Here is a 20,994-nt window from a genome sequence, read left to right on the forward strand (position 1 = left end):
TAAAAGAGAAGTTTTGTTGTCAATCTCCCATTATTTTTGCTGCAGTTGTAAGGAAAGGTGGAAGTAGGCCTTGTTTATTTAATGAGCACAGCCAGCAGTCTCAAAAGCTGCCAGCCCTCCAGCCTGCATTCCCGCCGCTCTACAGGGCATCCACAGCTCAAGTATTTGCAACGTGCCTTTCCAGGCACTCCCCCCGGCCCCGTGGCAATCGGCTCCAGCTTCAGCAGGTGGGTCGCAGGAGAAGGTGCCTGCTCCCATGGACCCTGGAAGAGCTGTAGCTCCTGACTTCCTGGCACATTCGGCGACCCAACTTAGGCAAAGTTTCACTAAGTTACTCCAGGGCATGCATTTCCTCAACTTCGTCACTGGAGCTATCAAAACATGCTACATAGGGTGATGCTTTCCCTTGATGTAGTGATTTTCCCGCAGGGAACTCATCTGAAATCTCCTCCCTGAGACAAAACAGCACCAAGCACACTAACTAGATTTAATCCAAAACCTAAGGACTGCCTATGGCATTCCTCATGGGCTGGCAGCTCTGGCTGCCCTGCACACCCCCCTCCTCCAGCCATCTCACCTCGGTTGTTCTTTAACTACCAAGAAGACCTTATTTTTATGCTAGCTGTCGAGAATTCGCAAATATAGCAGAATCATCTCCCCATCTTGCTTATATTACAAAACAAATTAGAGATATTGAAGTGAAGTGTGTTAATCCTGTAATTATCATGGTAATAATGAGGCAGTTTAATGATCTTGCTAATTGTCTGTTCAGCAAGCCTGGATTGGAAAACATTCCTTACCCTGTACACCCTTCTAATTCTGCTTAAATCGGATGTTCCCTGTAAGTGAAGAGTTGTAACTATGTGTATCGCTACCCCATTGCCAAACTAGTGTTTAAAAATTGCTGCAGGTCTACCCGAAGGCCAAGTGTTTTATTGTAAGCAATGTCTACGTGGCCACAGTCAGTAGCTATTCAGCTATATATTAATTCAGACAAGATTGCCAGAGGAAGTAAAAAGAGAAATAAAACATCTCCGTGAGGACTAAGATTTTGCTTATGGATTGCCTGTTAAGGGTCTTAAAATTATCAGCTGAAATAAGCTGCCGGAAAGTTGTATCTGTCTAATCAACTCCCTCTCCTGTTTACTCTGTTCTGCTGCAAAGCACCATCCTCAGCATGTCAGCGTGCAGCTAATACAGGTGCTGTCCCAGAAACCACCTGCAATGCCCCAGGAAACTTCCAACTCATGCTCATCTTGGGAGTAAGTCAGGAGCCCCTACATGGGTCATCAGAGACTCATTAAAAATGATCTTTAAAAATGAAAATAATCAAGAACAGATACACAAATAAGTTATTGTTAGCTACCGCAAAGCACATACTTGCAGCACATCAGCTTCTCTGCAGGAGTTGTCATGCATATGCTAATCCTAGAGCAAACTGAAAGTAATTTAAAGCACTGAAGCAGTAATTTACCCCATGTTTACGGGTAACGCAGCTGCTACAGCCATGCTTTCCCTGCCATCGCTTCTTCAAAAACCCACACCTCATCTTTCCAGTACTCTCAGTTGTAAAAGGTGAACTAAGTGTAACTGTAATAGGTAAAACTTACCAAGCATCTCAATGCGGAATTCCCGTTTTGAGGCTGACACCTGTGTTTCTCAAGCAAATGAGTGCATGAGAAGTGAAAAAGAATGGAGCGTGGTCTGTCCATTTATCCAAACACACAACTCTGATCTACTGAGGCAACTGCTAGGAACCTCCTTCTGCTGGCAGCCATCCCTCTGAGGAGGGGGAATCCCTACCTCTTAGCCTGTTGCTCCAGAGCAAAGGTGACTTGTCACCAAACCTGGTAATAACAGTGCTGTGAGCAGCCATCCAAAACCCAGAGGTCAGATTTAAGTTGAGATTAAACCCGTGAAGCTCCACCAGTCAGAAAATATAGTGATTTACAAGCAGTTGATGACCTGACCTCAGCATCCAGCAAACTTTGCATCATGTTGCACAGGCAAACATCCCAACACAGGTAGGCTGAAATACCCACCACTGCACAGAACAGACAAAAATCAGTAGTTATCTCTTACTGTAACCATAGCTTAATGCTTAGTACCTACCAGATATTGTTTCTAGTACATCTGACACGCTACAGAAATAATGAATAGTAATTAGAATTAATCATTGCAAGTTCCAGTGCAATTAACAGCAGTGTTTAGCATGCCAATTACTTATGAACACAGAAGTGACGTACTGGATCAGCCCAAAGATTTAGCTAACCCACTGTCCCGTTTCCAATAATTATCAGCAGCAAATGCCTAGAAAGATGCACACAAGAACAAGGCAGGCATCAAGCAATGCTTTCCCTGAATACTCTTCCAGCCTCCAACAACTCACAGCTCAGGAATATCCTGAGCCAGATACACCTTCCAGACATTCAATAAGGCAGAGTGGATCTCTCACCAGAACAGGCCTTTGGATACACGTAAGCTGTGACTCCGGTGGGAAGCTAGCCCAGGGCGAGTGCAGTGCTGTGCAGCAAACCACCTCACCACGGGGGTCCTGCCACAGCCGCACAGCTGTCACCCAGCAGCACCCACAAACTCTCCTTTTGCTCTACAGAACATCACTGTCTGCGCCTCAAAGGCCAAACCCCAGAGGATGCAGGCAAGTACTGCGTGTAGCACTATTTCTTTATTTATTTGAGGTACAATCCTTCCCTCAGTATCACTGCACAATCTCAAAACAGCACAGGGCTGGAATACACCATTAGCCAAGTGCTGAGTATGGAGAGTTTGCTAGAAAAAAGGGCTCACCAGTGAGACAGCTTCCACAATAGCCAGGTAATAAATATACCATACTCTAATGATATTCTCTAGCTTTAAAAATACTGTCACTGCAGCATTTGGCCATGCTATCCAAAGGATGAAATCAGGAGAAGGCTTGTAGATAAGCACTGGATTTCATCAAACCAACCAATAGAGATTAAAAACAAAGACAAGACAAGCTTATCAGGACACAAGTCCTCCTCCCAGTTCTATCAGCTCTTCTATTAAACTGTATCATCTCTCCCCAGAGACCTTCCTTCACTGAGCAGCGCACAGAGCGAGAACCGCAGGGAGCAGGTCGGCTAAGTGCCTCCTGGAAGGCCATCGCTCCCGCTCCCCACCTCGCAGCGGCCAGAGAAAGGATGGGGCTCACGTGTCAAGCAAGACCCAGGAATGAAAGTGCATTTACCAGCAATGGGAAAAATATTCCCTTGGCGGGAAGAGGAGGGGTCAAGTCGCAGTGCAATCTATTAAACAAGTCTGCGTGTCTTACCGTGTTTCAGACAACAGAGTGGAAACCAGGGGAGTGAAGACAGTAGGTGGAATCGTTGGCGAGATGAGAATTGAGCACAGGTACTCTGTAGGGAGATGGGTAAAAAACCCAAGGGGATAAGGCTGAACTTATTTCCCTCACACCTACAACAGATATTTTTATTCTGTGCAGCACACCCCTGATAGCACAGACACAGCCATTTCCAGGGGGTCGAACCGCAGTGCGCTCAAGTCAAAGAAAAGTAATTCAATAACTTCAGACAGGTTTTGGCTTAAACTCCAACAGCTCTTCCTATGTGCAGTGGCCACTTGCAAATCAGCTGTTGTACCTGAAGAAGGCAGTCTAGTGTGACATTTTTAATAAAATACATATTGATTTCCAGACATGTTACAGCAAGGAAACCACTGGAGATGATGGAGAGCCTTGTTTCATTGTTTGGGGTTTGTTTTGTTTTGTTTTTTAAACAATTTTACAAGAGCCACCACTCCAAAACAAGCTGCCACATGTCAAGTGGCAGAGTCAGTATTACATTTTAAATAAAACAATTATTTGTCTCTCATTATGCCTTCAAAATTATAAGCTTCTTCACTACAAACCCCCAGTCTCAGAAAACCTGGAATTAAGAGCTGTGGTGCTGCCAGTCAGAGAAGAGCAGCAGCTGGATTGTTATCAGCATCATATGATCCTCATCAATATATCAGCACTGCAAATGAATTTGCATACCACAGGTATCTGGGGCCAAATACAGCAGAAACTGCTAGCTATTCCTGAGCTGCACCACGGCTCAAACTGTCCCTCTATCCAACATTGATTGGTCCACCTTCAGTATGAGCAACATGTGGCAAGTTTGGGGTAACAACTTTGCAGAGATGAATTTAAATCAGAACCAGTATTTATTCTGAGATTGTTCTGCAGTGCCCTCAATCTACTCCCTGGCTCTCCACAATAAATCACTTGGGTTCCCCATATACGGCACCACGTCAGATCTCAACAGCGTAGATCAGAATACACAGCTGTGTTTATGTGAAAGAGAAACTAATAAATGAAAAATTATGAGTGGAAATTGAATCTGCTAGACGAATGCTCAGCAATAGATTAACATATGCTGCATTTGCAAAAAAAAAAATAATACTTTAACTCCAGCTGATATTAAATATTGAAATTGCTGAGTTTTCCTCAGTGTTCTGCATGTCTTGATATATTGTAAGCGAGCATATTTCATTAGCCGCATATATCCATATCTCTCTAATAACTTTCAAACTCCTGGACTCCTGTCATTTGGACTTATATTTGAAGAGACACTTGAGACCTATGAAAGAAAGAAAAAAAAAAACAAAAACCAATACTAAGAGCAATGTGCTTTCACTGCTTTTGTCAGTGGAAACTTTCCTTTGAGCTGTATAATTGAAAAGCAATGCAGTAGCACAAAATATTACATGAGATGAGGAACATTTCAGTGACAGACTCACAGCCCACAAACCAAAACATAATGCATTGTTTATCACAGATAATTGCAGGCTTTCCATCCCATTTTAATCCTTTTGTTACTTTTTAAACAAACTTTCTGTCCCAATTTTAGAGACAGGAAATAAGAAAAAACATTTGCATTCTCTTCTGAAGAATATTCATTATCCAGGGTAATAGAGAGAATAAACTGGATCTTCTGCAGAATATACTACCCTGCTTGTGGTAGCTACTCTTTGCAAGATAAGATACGAGCCAATGAACCATCACAATACATTTTCTTTATTTAACTTTTAGGAAGCTGTAACTAAGCTGTAAGCTTCTCTGTTTATATCCCTTTGCTTTGAATTCATTTTCTTCCTTATTTTAATATTTTCCAAATTAATAAAAAACCAAAGTCAAACCTCTTTCGTGCACATCAGGATGCTAGGAGGTAATTCAGTTGCACATTTATCCTTTAGAACAGCAACCAATTTAAAAAGGCATATCTCCAATTTTAATCATTTTTTACAGACTAAGAGGGACCATTTTCTGGTGAGATATTTTTCCTCCTGCCTGGACTGCTCTGAAGAGCAGTCACAGTCCATATAATTTCTGAACTGCTGAAAAATCCACAAGAAGGTCACAAACGTAATTCTGACACCAATCTTAAAGCCTAATTCAGCCAAAGCAATTCAAGGGGGAAAAAAACAACAACAAAAAAACCAAAAAAAACCCAACAAAAAAAAACCCAAAAAAAACCCCTTAGTGGTCAATAGCCAGAGAAAACTTTAGTAACCCAAAGTCAGGGGTGCAGCTAATTTCATGGACATCAGTGTTGATGACTATTCTTATTTTTGTTTGTACCACAGCAATAGGTATTCATAAAAACTACAAAGGACTAAGAATTTAGCATCTAAGCGTAGTAGCGGAGACACAGGCAAATAAAACAGGGGAAGGGAAGCAGGGTGGTATGGGGCAGCACTGAGAGCGCAGCCACATTCGTGGCCTGACAGTTGCCGAGGGGGTTGCTGGTGTCAGCTACAATGAAGCCTGAGGAGGAACCTGCCAGAAAAATAAGTATTAGCAACTATCAATAAGGAGCTGTCAAAATGGGCAATCGAGACCTCATTTTTGGCAAGCGCACAAGCGAGCGACCCCTCGGCGACGTGGAGACTAGCCAGGTCTTGCCGAGGCGGCGGTCGTGGTGGGGTCCCAAGGGGTGCTCGCTCCCAGAGCATCCCCCGAGGCGAAGCTGCAGGACCTGGCTCGAGGGGCTAGGGCAGCTGCCACCGACCTCCCGCTCCGTACGCTTCCTCCGCTCGTCAAGGAGCCGGAAGGATTGCTTATTAGCAAGCAGCCGTTCCTATGAATGCTTGCTAGTTATAGTTTTCAGTTAGGATAAAAGCCCAAAGGTCTGGGTCCCCCACGGCAGAATTCATCACAAAAACAGTTATTTTTAACTTAGCCATCACAAGTGCGTGGTCCGATACCAATCTGTGTTCACTTTACAGTCATACATCAGCTTTATCTCCTGTGGTATCTTCCCAACAGGTATCATAGGTAATCCACAGAAATATGTGATTTCTCTTAAAAAGATGGAAATTAACACCTGAGACCTCATTCCTTATACATATATCCATACCCTGAGTATTTGCATTTATAACTGATACAAAGTCAGTGAGACTACTAACGCTCACCCACTACCGCTGAATTAAAGCTGACTACCACCGTTTGGTACCAGCTTCTTTCTCAGGGTGACCCAGTCTGAACTTTATACACATATTTAATAAAAACTCAGCTTCCTTCCAGCAAGGTACTACTGTGCTGGTTTAGTTATATTCTGCAAATACAAGGGCTAGCTAACACAGAAAAACCTGCGCAAAGTCAGCTTAGTTTGCTGACACCACTCAGATTTTTTTCTTGCAAGGCACCTGCTTATAACAAGATTTACAATGCATTTTTTAGAAGAACACTTGGTTAAATTAGTATCTGCTAATGACAATGCAACACATGCATAATACAGTGTAGCAGGTCTGAAGATTTAGTAAGACTACACAGAGAAGCATCCATAGTCTTAAATGAAAAATACCAGTTTTCAAAATACAAACCTTATGTCTCAAGACACCTGTTATTTGCTCTCAGAATTAATGGAAGACTACCAGAAATAAGAATAGGCATTCTTATTAGGTTGTTTTTAATTTATTACTCTGCTTTGCCTTGTCGGCAGCACAGCCGGAGTGGTCTGCTTTAAGACTGTTGCTGTCCCAAATTCAGACAGGGGAAGAAATCCAGGCAGTACAGCAAAACCTGGATCCAATCTTAACTTGCCCAAGGTGTAGGGATGTTTGAAGGACAGCTCAGAAGAGGGCAAAGGACATTAAGTGGCTCACTCACTGACGTGACACTAAGTAGGACAGTGCAAGGTCTAAAGAAGTAAATTGTAACACTGTCTTGGTCTCCAAAGAAGTTGCAGAAGTAGGATAAAACTCAAACCCTTGTGCTTCAAAGGCATGAAACTCCTGCTGCTGAAATGAAGAAGGGACAGTCCTGGAGTCCTTGGTAATACCTGATGCAGCAAATTTTTCAAAAGACAGAAAAGCACGGGAAACGGCAATGCAGAAACACAACAGGGTTTGAAGTCACAGCTTCGTAGAACTCAATATTAATCAAGTTAAGGTAGAGTTTGCTATTAGAAACTATTGCTTTCAAGTTGCTTCTGTTGGTGTATTTATTAATTTGGGGCTTTTAAAACATTTTCTGTACAAAACAAGAGATTGATTTTAGACTTTTGGACTATACTCTGTCCTACTTTACTCACTATTTCCACTGAGCTGCACGCAGGCTAAACTTGAGAGAGCTCCAGACTGAAGCAGTCTGTTCAAAATGCCAAGCATGCTTTTGACAATCAATACCAACAATAATGCACAAACAAGGACTCTGCATTTGTAACTAAAAGCCATTATGTACTTCTAACTTGCATCCTCCTGCCCAGGGCCCCAAGGGAACAGCCCTGCCACCGGTAACACCACAATGCAGAGCAGCCCTGTCCATACCCCTTTCCCTAAGGCTCACTCTCTGTATCAGAGACAGGTAAATATTGTCCCCTCACACCATCGAGTGACAATTCCCAAAAGAGGAGCCCCTGAATTATCAACCAGTCATCTGTATGGCTGAAATACCGAGAAGCCAAAACCAGGGTCATGAACCAACCATTCCAACTTCTTCCTCATTATAAATTGGTTGCAAGCATTTCTACTTGCTCTAATAGTATGAAGTTGGAAGTCATGAGTGAGCAGAGCAATTCCCGCTGCAGCTGGATAAACCCTCCCTTCCCAATCTGTTACAGCTGTAACAAGATATACGTGGAGAAATAATGTTGATCAAGGTGGAATAATATTTAGAGCAGAATGTCAGGTTCAGCCACAAATAGATTTGCTTGTGGAAGCAGCTGCTCCATCCATTAGAATTTTCTAATAAACTGTTATGAAGATTGACACCTTGGAAGTAATTAAGTATTAGGTATTTTTAGGTAATTACTGCAGCAATAACATAAGACGTGCTCATTTTCAGAATGAGGAATTATCTGTAGCTCCCGTTGCAGTGCTCCTTTTAATAATTCATAACAGTTTTGACACCAATGATTATTTTTGATTACTCCAGCTTTGCAACTTTCCAAACAAACTAATAGGAGTAAAAGAAACTGTTTAAAGTCAGGGGGAAATCCCATCAGTTTATCTTTAGCAGGTTATATGGACTTCTTGGGGAAAGAACACAGAAGGCAGGATGACAATGCACTGATGAACAGCAAGAGATCCATACGGAAAGCAAATACCTGTAAGACAAGATCCTGTGTAGAAGGGCAGGAAAAACATTACAGCAACAAAAGCAGCCATCAGAAAATGATTTCTTGTTAACAGGCGTACTCCCACATTTGTTAGGGTACTCAGACGCTGACTCCAATGAGGAAGGCATATTTTCACACAGTTAGTGCCAACAGCTCTTGAAACACCGCCCAAAGCTCCCCACCTCCTCCCTTCCACTGACGCCTCAACTCGGAGCTCGGCCTTGTTCCCCAAGTCTCTTGAAGGGCACAAAGTTCACCCTGAACGTCCACTCACCAGGCTGCATCTGCAGAGAGCGCCATTAGGCAAACCAGCCTCGACCCACGCTTATTCGCACGGACAGTCGTCAGCAGCGGTCTCATTTGGAGCTGCATGATTACGACTGCACGCAGAGCCACGCTTCAGCTCGTGCTGCTTCCAAACAGCATTTTATCTAGGAATTGCAAAAAAAATACAAACGCAAAACTTCACACAGATACGCTTGTGCTGTGGGTTTGTGTGGTGCGGGGTTTTTTTGGTAGCCGGGGAGGGGCCGCAGGGCCGGCTCCTGTGAGAAGCTGCTGGAAGGTTCCCCGGCTCCAAGCCAGACCCGCCGCTGGCCCAGGCCGAGCCCGTCAGTGACAGTGGAAACACCGGTGGGAGAGCAGATTTAAGAGGGGAACCTGCAGGGAGTGGGGGATTGGAACGTGAGAGGAACCCCTCTGTGGGTACCGAGGTCAGTGAAGGAGGACGGGATGCCCCCGCAGCCCGCGGTGAGGCGGCAGGCTGTCCCCCCCAGCGCCTGGAGGGGAGCGGGGGAGCAGAGGCTGCCCAAAATGGCCGCAACGCCGCGGCTGAGGCAGTCTGTGACTGAAGGGCTGCACCCTGTCTGTGGAAGGGACCCGCGCTGGAGCAGTCTGTGAGGAACTGCAGCCCGCGGGAAGGACCCACGCTGGAGAAGTTGGTGAAGGGCTGTCTCCCGCGGGAGGGACCCCACGGCGGAGCAGGGGCCAAGCGAGGAGGAGGAGTCCTCCTCCCCCTGAGGAGGAAGGAGCAGCAGAGACAAGGGGTGAGGAACCGACCCCAGCCCCCGTCCCCCCAGCGGGAGGAGGTGGAGAGAAGCAGGAGCAGAGTTGAGGCGGGAAGGCGGGGGGGAAGCTCTTCTCAGATTGGGCTTTACTTCCTAATAGCCTTGTTTTGATTTGATTGGTAGTCAATTAAATTGATTTTGTTTCTTCCCCAAGTAGAGCCTGTCTCTTGCCCGTGACCGTAAGTGGGGAGTGATCCCTCCCAGTCCTTGTCTCGACCCACGAGCGTTTCTTTATATTTTCTCCTCAGCCCACTGTGGCCGCGGGGGGTGGGGGGGAGAGTGAGCAAGCTGCTGCGTGGTGTTTTGTTACCAGCTGGGCTTAAACCACGACAGAAATTTTGAGAATTAAAAAGTAAATAAAGATCAACACTCATCCATTAGACAAGAAGTCCAAAGTCTAAAAAATGCTACTGAATGAAAAAAAAAATCTAAGAAAAAAAAAAGAAGTGGTCTTATTGAATAAATTTGCTTCAGTAGTTTTTAAACTACCTTTGAGTGGCTTTGGCCTTATTTTCAGTAATATCTGGAGGTTTGTTTTGTATTATACCTTAAATGTAAAGTTATAAATGCACTTGAACTGGAAGTACATTTAAGAAAAACTTTTCAAAAATGGGAAATTCACTGAAACTAACCATTTTCCCATAAACAGGCTTGGCTTTGACAGAAAAATATCAGCATAAAACACACCCATCAGCTCCATTCTGAACTGTGGGGCTCCCTAATGACAGGGTATTCCTAATTTGGCCTTCTCAAAACGTTTCCGTAGTGTCTAACCACCCAGGGACTCCCAGGCAACCTTTTTCAGCAGCACGTCAGTTCATCGGTGTTGCTCACAGTCAGGATTTACAGCCACTGCCCCACTCTGCCCTCCTGGCAGGGCTGCTCATCAGGAATACTCAGACTCCTTCTCTGCAAAGATGGGAGTATTTGTGCTTGGGATGGGCAGATATAGCTAGATTAATTCCCACTTTGTCTTCATTTGCTCCCATCACACCACAGACAGAAATATCTAGCCTGTACACAGCCTCTGCCCAAGCCCATTAACATTTGGTTACAATAGGCACCAAAGGAGAGAATAACAGCTCCTCATTTACTTTAAAGTGTTTCCTGGTTTGTTTTTAAAATGCACCATCTGTGCTTCCACCATGATGTGTTAATGAAACACAGCTCTTGTTTTTTTTAAGGCACAAAAGTGATTTTAAATGCACCCGTAGCTGGGAAGCTGAACTCGGCAGTCGCAGCTGCGAGTGTACGTACGCTCGCGGGAAGCTGGAGTGGTGCAAGGTGATGGTGTATCCGACTGCCACTCTTCCGCTGGGAACAGTTCATCGCCACGGCTGCCAGAAGCTTTCTGGAGAAGGTTGTGCAAAACACACCAGCAACATCCAGCCTCTCTTACAATTAAGATGTAACGAGGCCGAGGAGATTTTAGTATCCATAGATTTCAAGTAATGGTTGGATTCAAACAGCTGGAATTGAGACACACTCTTACAGATGGTTCTTATGTTTGTTTTAACCAGCAGACTTTGGGATAAACGTTTCTTGAGGATCCCGAGGCTCTAATAAAGTTGCATTTCCCCTCAACTCTTTTTATTTGCATTTCTACATGAGATACATTGGCATCTGCAAGACAAGACAGAAAGGCTTACAAAGTGGATCAAAGTGTAGGATTAGGGCACAAGTTGACTCTTCAGATAAACATACAAAACCTGCAACTAAACTGTGCTTTGGAGAGGAATTTGAAATTTTATTAAATCTCTGTTTGGTGCTCTCTGCCAGTGTGTACTCTAGACAAAAACCCAAGATGTTTATCCTGCTTAAGCGAGCAGTAGAAGTACTTAAATTCCAGACAAATTCCCTCAGACCAAAGCCTCGCAAATGCATCTCCACAGGAGATAACCCAGATCACGCTAACAAAGCCGTAGATTAACTTCTTTTTCCTCAAATGGTAATGCTGTTAAGAATAACAGTATTTAAAAATACAAAGCCAAATGACACTGTCTTGGCTAGCAAAAGCCCATCAGTGTTGCGCAAAGATTACTCTTATTAAATAGTAATATCTCCATCTGCTCAGAAATTACTTTCTTCTGGGGGAGCCAAAGAAGGAAGGAAAGGAGGAAGAAGCGACCGTGGGACACAGGCTTTAACATTTGCCTTTAAAGGCATCGTTCTATCTGGCTTAAGTGACACAGGTGTGCCTCTAAAGAGATGAAAATCTGAACCTTATGTCAGCAGTCTGCCCTCTCCCAAGGAACAGTGCCATGAATTCCAATGGTTTTTACCCATAAGGTGAAGTGGTACCAGTTATCATGGCACAAAGGTAACTAATAGTGTTTCGTGTCCAGATCAAAAACTAAATATACTGAAAAAACAAAATGTGGGATGCTGCCCACAAAGTTTTATTCCACATTAAACATGAAACAAACCTACTATAAATGGGGAAGAAAGAAAAAAGCTTGAACTATGTCTCAAGAGGCTTTGGCCATATGTGGTGCAGTATTCAGAAATTTCTTATTAGGCTGCTATGGCACTGTTCCATTTGTTAAATTATTTTATGTTAGTGAGAATGATTAGGTTTCTTGTGCAGTTATTGGGACCCGAAAGGCACCTTTATTTACCTCATTTATCATATACAGCAGCATTCAGCTGAAGTGTAGAGGTAAACAATTTTAAATAGCAATACTCTTGCTAGAACGCAGTCATCTTGACCACAGGAGCTTTGGAAAAATGCAGATTTAAACTGTTCACATTACTGTTTTATCTGCATTTAAGTCTGAATTACTAACTTATCACTAAGCTCAGCAATAAAGAAACATGGAGAGAAGATATTAAATATTTATGCCTACAGTACCTTACAAGTTTTCATCAAAATATTAATTGTAAAACAAAAGCACAACTGTTCCAGCTACCAGGAGTGGGAAAGGCAATACTTAAAGCCAACCTGACAGTGCCATGGCCAATTTAGCTTGGAGTGCTTAAAGAATTGTTAGCTCAAATTAAATTTGGGGAAGAAAATACTTGTCAGTCGCTCTGAAATCGGAATCCGCTAGAACTGTTAAATTTTTTGCATGTTACAGGATAAAAATAAAGCTGGGACATCTCTCTCTACCTTGACTCCCCAGTGTTATGCTGAATTACCATCACAGGTTGCCTCAAAATTTAACCCCAGTGATATCCACTTGGTGCAGGCTGCACTCAGAGGGCTGGGTGTACATCAAACGTCTAGGTGCACAAAATCCAGGTCAAAGCATCCAACATGGTCTCTGGCTGTGTCCCAGGCAGGACGAGGGGCATCCAGCACAGACCTCTGCTCACTATCCTGGTAGGTGCTGCTGGAGGCGGCGGTGCGGTCCGTGGGGCTGACACGCCTGCGGAGTTGGGCTGCAGCACAGCCAGCGGCCCGTGCTGATTGATAGTCATCCCTGTGGATGAATTAACGATCAGTAAAAATGACAAGAACCCAACCTCTCCTTGCATTTCATCTCTCTAACCATCACAGTTACCCTTTACGCTATGCTGGGGCAAATTACCACTTTTCTTGTCCTTCCCCTCCTGCTGGTCTATGTGGCATCTCCTGTTTACTTCCCAGGCCACGTCTGGCTCCCATCCTTTCTGTTTTCTGCATCTTTTTGATGTCTTGGGCCCGAACTAGAGAATTACTGCAGAACTGCTCACTCCTGTGCTAAGACTGACTAAAAGCACACTTAGGATAAAGGGCCTGGGAAGGGGGAATGTTCTAAGCACCACTTTTAGAAATATCAGTTCTGAAGTCTACAACCCCTGTAAATCCATGGTGTACAGCTTACAGCTCTCATACCTTCCCTCGCTGGCACCCTGCAATACTCTGCTGGTATTACTGCATTTACCTTCAGTTTATCCAATGGAGTAAAACCTCAGTTTACTCAGGCACCAACAAGGGACCTGACTCACCAGAGGTCACTGGGACACCTGAGCACCAAGTCTGTCACGCCAAACCCTGACCCATGCCCACAGCAGCTACTCCCCCTTCACAGTGCCCAGCTCAAAGCCCCAGGCTGCAATCACCCCCTAATTTTGGAAAAAACAGCTCATCGCCCAGCCTTACGGCTCTCTGGCAACTTCTGAGTCACCACAGCTGAAACGAGGCACCCGTGCAGCTCCTAAACTGTGTATCGTCTACGGAGAAAGTGCCTCCCCGTGGATGCACCAACAGCCTCACACCAGTCTGGGGAAAGGTTGAGGGGGTCACCCTCACTGTGCCAAGGACTCTGCTGAGCCGGCACTGGCACAGCTCAGCCCTGTTATTCAGTCAGAGAGTCATCACAACCTCTTGTCCATATGAGATACATCCAGCCAGAACTTTCCCCCAGGCACAAAAATGACTGGCTCTGAAGAGAAACTCCAGGGGAATCACAAATCTTCCAGGAGACCTCTTTTTCCCATGCTGCTGCAGCAAGCTCGGCTAAAGGACACACGACAAGCCATCAGCAAAACATCACTCAGACCCTTTTAAATGTCAGCAATACTCAGCATTGAAAATAGATTTCTTGGTTACTAACAAGTAAACACTACAGAAAATGCTAAAAAAGTTAAATAACCTTTAGCATTATATTAGTTTGGAAATAAATATACTAAACCATGTTTGGGGCATATATTAGAGAGTTTATTCTGTGATGAGGAATGTTTATTAACTCCGGGGTACCAGGTCATTCTTTGGAAATTAGGTACAGATTTAGGCATCTGAAACAATGGTAACGCTCCAGAGAGAAACCAAAAAAGTCACACACAAAGCCCACGTAGTTCAAGAGATTTTTGTTAGCTACTGCTTTATAAATGACTTTTGTGCCCAAGAAAGAGAGGCAGCAGAGACCAGGGTGGTGGGGAGAAAGCACAAGGAAACCTGAATGCATCCTGGATGAACACCAACAGCTACTTAGAGGCTTTTTCGGATTTGCTAAAAAGGACTTAAAAAATGCAAAGGCGAGCGAGAAAATGTCTGCCTCCCACTGTTCAGCTCCTGCCATGCTTAATAAAATGGAACTTTATGCATTCTTTTTAAATAAAAAAGTGCATCAAAAATAAATGAGTCCTTTCATCAAATCCTACTAATGGAAACAACCCACACGACTCCGTATTTGACCAACTGCTCACATCAGAAGGGGTAGCAGTTGACTGCCAGGCAGTACACTCTGTGTTATTCTCTACTTTTGGCCCCTGAATTTTACAAATCTTTGTCAGCTGTAAAATCTTCAAACTTCACCCCAGTTTCGCACACAGAACAGCAGAGACCCAAAGGCCGTGGGTGCAATTTTGGAGTCATCGCCCATTAGACAGCTTGTCTCTCCTGCTGCAAGATCTTGAAAGGGTAAGAAAGCAGGGTTGTACTTGTAATAAGGAGATTTTCATAAACCCCATCCTCCACTGACAAAACAAGATGCAGTGGAAATCCAGAGAAAGGACTGCCTAAAACCAGTGATCCATTATCTATGATTGCTCCTATTAAAGAACATGTGCAGAAGGGAGGAAGCCATTTTCTTTCTAGATGCACTCCTCCAGTACTTTGGAATGAGATTTCCTTACGATTACTTTATAATCATGTGAATATTCTGAACGATTAGTCCCATTTAATCATTCTGTACGTCTTCCTGTTCTTCCTCCACTAACAATTCTGATCCCCATTGTCCAGTTTCACTCAAATAACACACAGGGTTTGAACCCAAGTGGCTGTGAAGAGACAGACCCTGACAGCTTCATCAAGGGAAAGTGGGTACCATGGACTTTGTCTCTCAGGCACCAGAAAATTCATACAAGGGAGACTCTAGCGATATCCAAACTGCAGGAAAAAGTCTTCAAAATTACACATACACAGGAAATTCAAGCATAAAATACAAATTCACAGAAAACACGGCTTGGTGAATACTGCTCTTTATGGAAAATACTAGTTACAGCAGTGAAAGCCCCATTTTAGACCCAGTTAAGAAATCCCCAAGTGCTTTGCTGATTTGGTTTATCTTGGTTCGGGGCAGATCTGGACAAGCCCGACTTTGCTCAGCGTAAAGACAATAGATTGGTGTACTGCAACAGGTCAGCACACACGGGGATACAGGCAAGTACCTTCTAGTGTCAGCCAGGTCCAAGGCTTTGTGGCAGACTTGGAAGCAAGGAGCAGAAGCAAACAGCAAATTAATTCACTGTGACTCTCTGCAGCTTCACACGCGTTCGCAGACGTACTGACACATGAGCCCAAGTCTCTGCAGCCTGGCCTGGGAGTGATGATTATAGCAAAGCAGGTACCACTTCGTACCAGCCACAGCAGGGACTGCAGCTCTTCATCATGCCATTTTCTTAAAGGTAGCCTGTTCAATCAGAGAATGTCTTTTACAGTAAGTCACAATTATTTTTTACAAGAACTAAAGGCTTAGTGCAATCTGAAAGAAATAAAGCTGGTCTTTGCTGAAAGAGCTTATTATAAAGGCGACCTGTGTGGGTGAGGAGGGCAGAATGGGAGAGATCCCAGCCAAAATGGGCTGAAGAGAAAAATCAAAGTATAGTTGGGATAAATGAAGTGCAACCTCTACTTCACAGAGATTAAATTATTAATTATTCCTGAAGAAAGCCCTATGTTTACCTCACATATGTTCAATGCCTTAACAACAGCCACCATCAGTGCTGTATTATAGCAGCACAGCACACACGTGGCTGGAGCTCAGGCTTATTGTGTTACAGTGGATTTTAAATACTGTTGCTCCTCAAAGGCAATGATGTGGGGTCAAGAACGTAATACCTGTTGCAGAGAAATCTAATTCCAAAGCCGGTAAAGTCTCTTCCCACCCCAAAATGGCTTTAGGTATTGAAATGAATCCCATATTACAGCTCAGCTTTGGTCAAAGTAGAAATTCTGACAGATTTATTACTACCTTATCAGGTGACTTCATGGTTTCAAAAAAATACATATATTCTTCTAAAATCCATTTATCCCGACAGAATTCAATAGTTACATGAAGTATGCTTATTTAATTGAAATTTGCTCCTAGCATGTGACTCTAGGGCTCTCTCCATCTGCAGCACCCCACTGATGCATGCATCCTTTTATTCCTGCCACCTATCTTGCACATTCACAGGCCCACTTAAAATCATGTTCAGGCACTTTCCTTTATGCCTTTACATTCTCAGAAAATTGCTTTTTAACTTGGGTCAGCTTCAATTTTAACTTTATTTTTTAGGAGATGTTTTTAATCTGCAGCAGCCCAGCATTTATATACCTCATTTTGCAGTGCTACTCTTGAAGAAATGAAGGAAGTGGCCACGGCCTCATCACCCCAAAGCAGCCAGCTACGTTCATCGAACATGCTGTGAGGCTCCGGGGGAGACAAGGCAAATAGGCTGTAATTTCAGCTCCGGCCCTCCTCAGCTGCCAGCACGAGGCAAAAATACTGCTTGGTAACACTGGATTTTAGGACGTGCCCTCCAGCACGCACCCGTCCATAGGCCCATTGGACCAGTTACAATCTCAAAGCATTTTACTTCTACGAACTTGCTGATTAATGAAGAAAGCTAAAAGCCCTTCCAAGAGCTAAGGACAGCCCTGGAGAAGGGTAAGCAGAAATCATCACTCAGCTAAAAGCTTTCAGTTGCACTAGTACATATCTGAAATACCGTGTTCAATTCAGGTCACCTCGAAACAAGCTGACGAGATGCCACAGGAGTCTCGGCTGAGCGGGGAGTCCGCAAGGCAGCCTTATGCCATCCCCCTCCAGCTGCAGGCAAGGTGACATCGGGGCTCTGGGAGCACTCACAGACAGCACGGGGGGAAGAGAAGGGTCTGGCAGAAAGGAAACCAGAAAGGAAAACTTAAGAGATCTGGACGGAAGTTTCAAGCCACTGTAACTACTGCACTTGTCACCCCATTATCTTACTTGAAAGGTTTGCCGTAAGATGCACTGGTATTTACAGTACACTTCTTGGCAAGGGGTATAGCAGGACCATTACAGAAAGAATAACGCTTCGTTTGGAGTAGTTACCTGCCGTCCCCACTCCTCTTAGCACAATACACCAGCTGAGACCACGTCCACCTTTTAGCAGAATATATTTAACATGGCTTGCTCTGTGCTAGAGACAGAGAAGAACGGAGTCTAGAAGTGGAACAGGAGAGCAGCTGCAGTTCCCAATCACCTACTCGAACTATAATATACTTCCAATAAACATTTCATATCAGGATCCAACAGCCAGTGCTCCTCTTTGTTTCAGATTCATAACAAGCTGGTATTTATTGCAAAGAAATAACACAGAATAAGCAGGGATACTAAGAAACCAGTGTAGCATACAAATGAAGGAAGACTCCAAACATAAAACAAAGCTTTGACTAAAAGCACATTACAAAAGAAAATCCTGACAGTTGTACAAATGATTGAACATAAGCGATTCAAGGATGTAGGCTACAGACTGAACTTCTAAAAGTTAACTGGGAAGCTTTTTAAATACATGTTGTACTGTTTTTGGTTCCCATAATATATTACTAATGTAGAGGAGCTGATGCTTCATATTTCTTTTTGTCCACTTCCAATCACAGTGCCAAGTACACTTATCTGAAGGACATTATTTTAATGAAGTCATTTATGCCCTTAAAAATTAATATGTCAGAGCAGTTAAAGTCTAGTGACTGTAACCAAACCAAATAATGTATAATGGAGAAATGTAATGAGGAAAAAAATACAGCCTGAAGTCAAGGTTAAGTAGTTAACCTTAGGAAAAAAGTGAGAGGGAAAAGAAAAGCCAACACCGATTATATGTCCCCTTGACGTGCCATAAAGGATACCATTACATTGTCATCACCCCACTGTATACAGTTGTGAATTGAGACTTTTAACTATCACTGTACTGTACACTGGGGGCACCAGGAGTTTCATCTTCATCTGAGGAGACAAAAATGATGCTCTTGTGGTCTAGTAACACTTGACTTAAGAGAAGCCCCTTCAGCAGCACAGTACTGGAACTTCTCAGAGAGCCATGACTAAAACTGTCCTTTTTGTAGTAAAGTTTCATGCAAGCTCAATACACTGCAAAAATATGACAAAACATTCACTTTTCCTGTTCTTTAAGCTAAGTCATACAGAAACTGTGCTTTAATTCCATCAGCACATGAAAATATTTCATTCGTCATTTGCATAATGCCATAACAGACTGTTATTGCAGCAGCTCCTTAAATTAGAACAGCTCCAAGACAGGGCTTCCTGTCTTTAAATAATTCAGCTTTTCCCACATTCAGGTAAAACTGAACCAGGTATATCCCGCCAGCCCTAAAATGCCAACAACATGAGCAGCAAGAATACAAAGTGCACATGTTGATATACTACTACTTCATCTCCTTTCTTGCCATGAAATTTTCTTCATTCAATGCCATCATTTGAATAATTATTAACAGAAGTAGAGTTAGTCCCCTGTGACATGAAAGGAAGTGTTCACATCCAGGGCTGAGGTTCCTCCTTGCAAGCCCCAGCAGATGCACCGCCTATTAATTCACTGCCCTCCTTGGGTAGTGGAAGAGGATTTTAACTAAACATGTAGGAAGTCTAAATACATGAAGAGTTGGAAATCTGGATGTCTGTCCAGATTTCCTGATATCCAACATCCCCCATCCCACTCTCAACAAACTGACAATACTCTTCTCTCCTGAAGAGAAAGACCATGTGCACTGAAACCCGAGCACCAGTTAGTAACCTAATAGCACAGCAGTTCGCTTAAGCTACTGCTCACATAGGGGTTGATTTCTTCATTATTAGCTGCAAATGTTTCCGGACAAGAAAAGCATAGTCACATTTGCAGAACCCATCACAGATATTTACGTGCTCTTCTTCCTGGCCCATGGAATTACTGATTTGATCAACTTCCTTCCCCTTTCAAAGCAGCTTAGCAGTCTCAGAGGTGCATCTCCAAACCGGGTTAATGTACCTCCAGAACATTCATAAGGTAAAGAAATGTAATTTAATTTGTGACTGCATAAACGAGTCGCAGAAGCCTCCCAAGAAGCCTGAGTTTTCATTTCTTTCATAGTAGACATTTAATTATACGATAATTACTTACAGCTTGCAGCTCAGCTTCTACTTTTATGAAATATAAATTGCACTTCACTCAAAAGTGCAGGATGAGCATTTAAAAGGCTTCATTAAGTAGGTTTTAAGATTTTCCTGATGACTTTCTTTAAGCCATGGAATGAAAAGCAGATGTACCTGTAAACTGAAACTTGCTTCACAGAAGAACAAAGTAGAATTGCTAATGTAATACCAGGATGGATGAGTCTTACAAGAAAAAAAATATTAACTTTTAACAAATACATTTTTTTAAATAACAAACAAAATATTTCTGTCAAGCTGCATGATAAAAGGGAGCAGGAGGAAAGAAGCAGTATTCCCAGCTCTCAGATATGAAAAACAAGGCTCTTTATTCCAAATTTCCAGTGCTCGGAAACCTGAGGTTGCGTCAGACCCACACTGTCATTAAAGCAGATTGACCAAAAAATTCACCTCATTTGTAGCTTCCTAAAAGCCTAGAAAACAGGAATTACAAAAGCAGAAAGATGAAGACAAGAAAAATAACTTCACCTGAATTTATGCATTGTAAGTCTGTGACTGGTTTGACCTCTCTCTTGATTTTGGACCATTAGGAGATGACCGCACTGGTACTTCTGCTCTGTCCTAACTTCACAGTACTGCAAGCTCAGACCTAGAAAAAAGGCATGAGGACACAAAATCACCAGAGGCAGAGGTCCTGGCTGCTACAAAACACTGTGCAGGTGGTACTGTTACCTGGTGGCCATACCAATGCCACACAGCGATGGCAGAAAGCTGCTGTCTGCTGCAAATCCTGAAGGAAAGCATTACTCAGGCAGGCCAGCAGTCTGCTGCTGCAGGGCTGCAGTTCCTTCCATCCCAGGCAGGAGTGGTGAGCTGAGAGAGGTGCTAAGATGTGAACTCTACCTTTTGAACCTCCAACAGGTAAGGTTTTCCTATTTTAGTTTAACAGTTAGGTAAGCCCATACTATTAACTACATCTGGATTCATTAAACAGGAATATACAAAATGAGATAATAAAACTAACATACACAACCTGCCTGTAAATTCCGAGAAGAATTTGTTCCTGGAGAAAAGAGAGTGCAGAGAACTGCACAAGTCCTCTCTGCATTGCATCAGGGTGCCATAGGAAAAGCAATCAAGTACAGTTGTTAGAATTTGTCTATTATTTCCAAAGATTGTAAATAAAAAAAATAATAATAAAAAAAGCATTTAAAAAAAACCCAGAATTCTAAGCCACCTTTTGAAGGAAAGGCAATAAAACATTTGTTAGGAACA

The 20,994-nt window shown here is 43.3% G+C and overlaps 1 protein-coding gene across 4 annotated transcripts in view; it reads right to left on the reverse strand.

Annotated features, from left to right (window-relative positions):
- Nucleotides 1-12,811: 12,811 nt before the first annotated feature.
- The window catches only part of SMARCA1 (SWI/SNF related, matrix associated, actin dependent regulator of chromatin, subfamily a, member 1), a 64,096-nt gene continuing 55,913 nt past the window's right edge, over nt 12,812-20,994 (reverse strand). For 2 of the 4 annotated variants that reach the window (XR_774442.1, XR_774440.1), the window contains 2 exons: nt 17,306-17,471; nt 12,812-13,092 (listed from right to left, as the gene is read on the reverse strand). The gene's annotated coding sequence lies outside the window, so the exon portion shown is untranslated. The remainder of the gene's footprint in view (nt 13,093-17,305; nt 17,472-20,994) is intronic. The other 2 variants (XR_774441.1, XR_774443.1) reach the window with 2 other exon arrangements.

This window comes from Haliaeetus leucocephalus, unplaced genomic scaffold (assembly GCF_000737465.1).
Source record: "Haliaeetus leucocephalus isolate CR32 unplaced genomic scaffold, Haliaeetus_leucocephalus-4.0 Scaffold262, whole genome shotgun sequence".
In the NCBI taxonomy this organism is placed as follows: Eukaryota; Metazoa; Chordata; class Aves; order Accipitriformes; family Accipitridae; genus Haliaeetus; species Haliaeetus leucocephalus.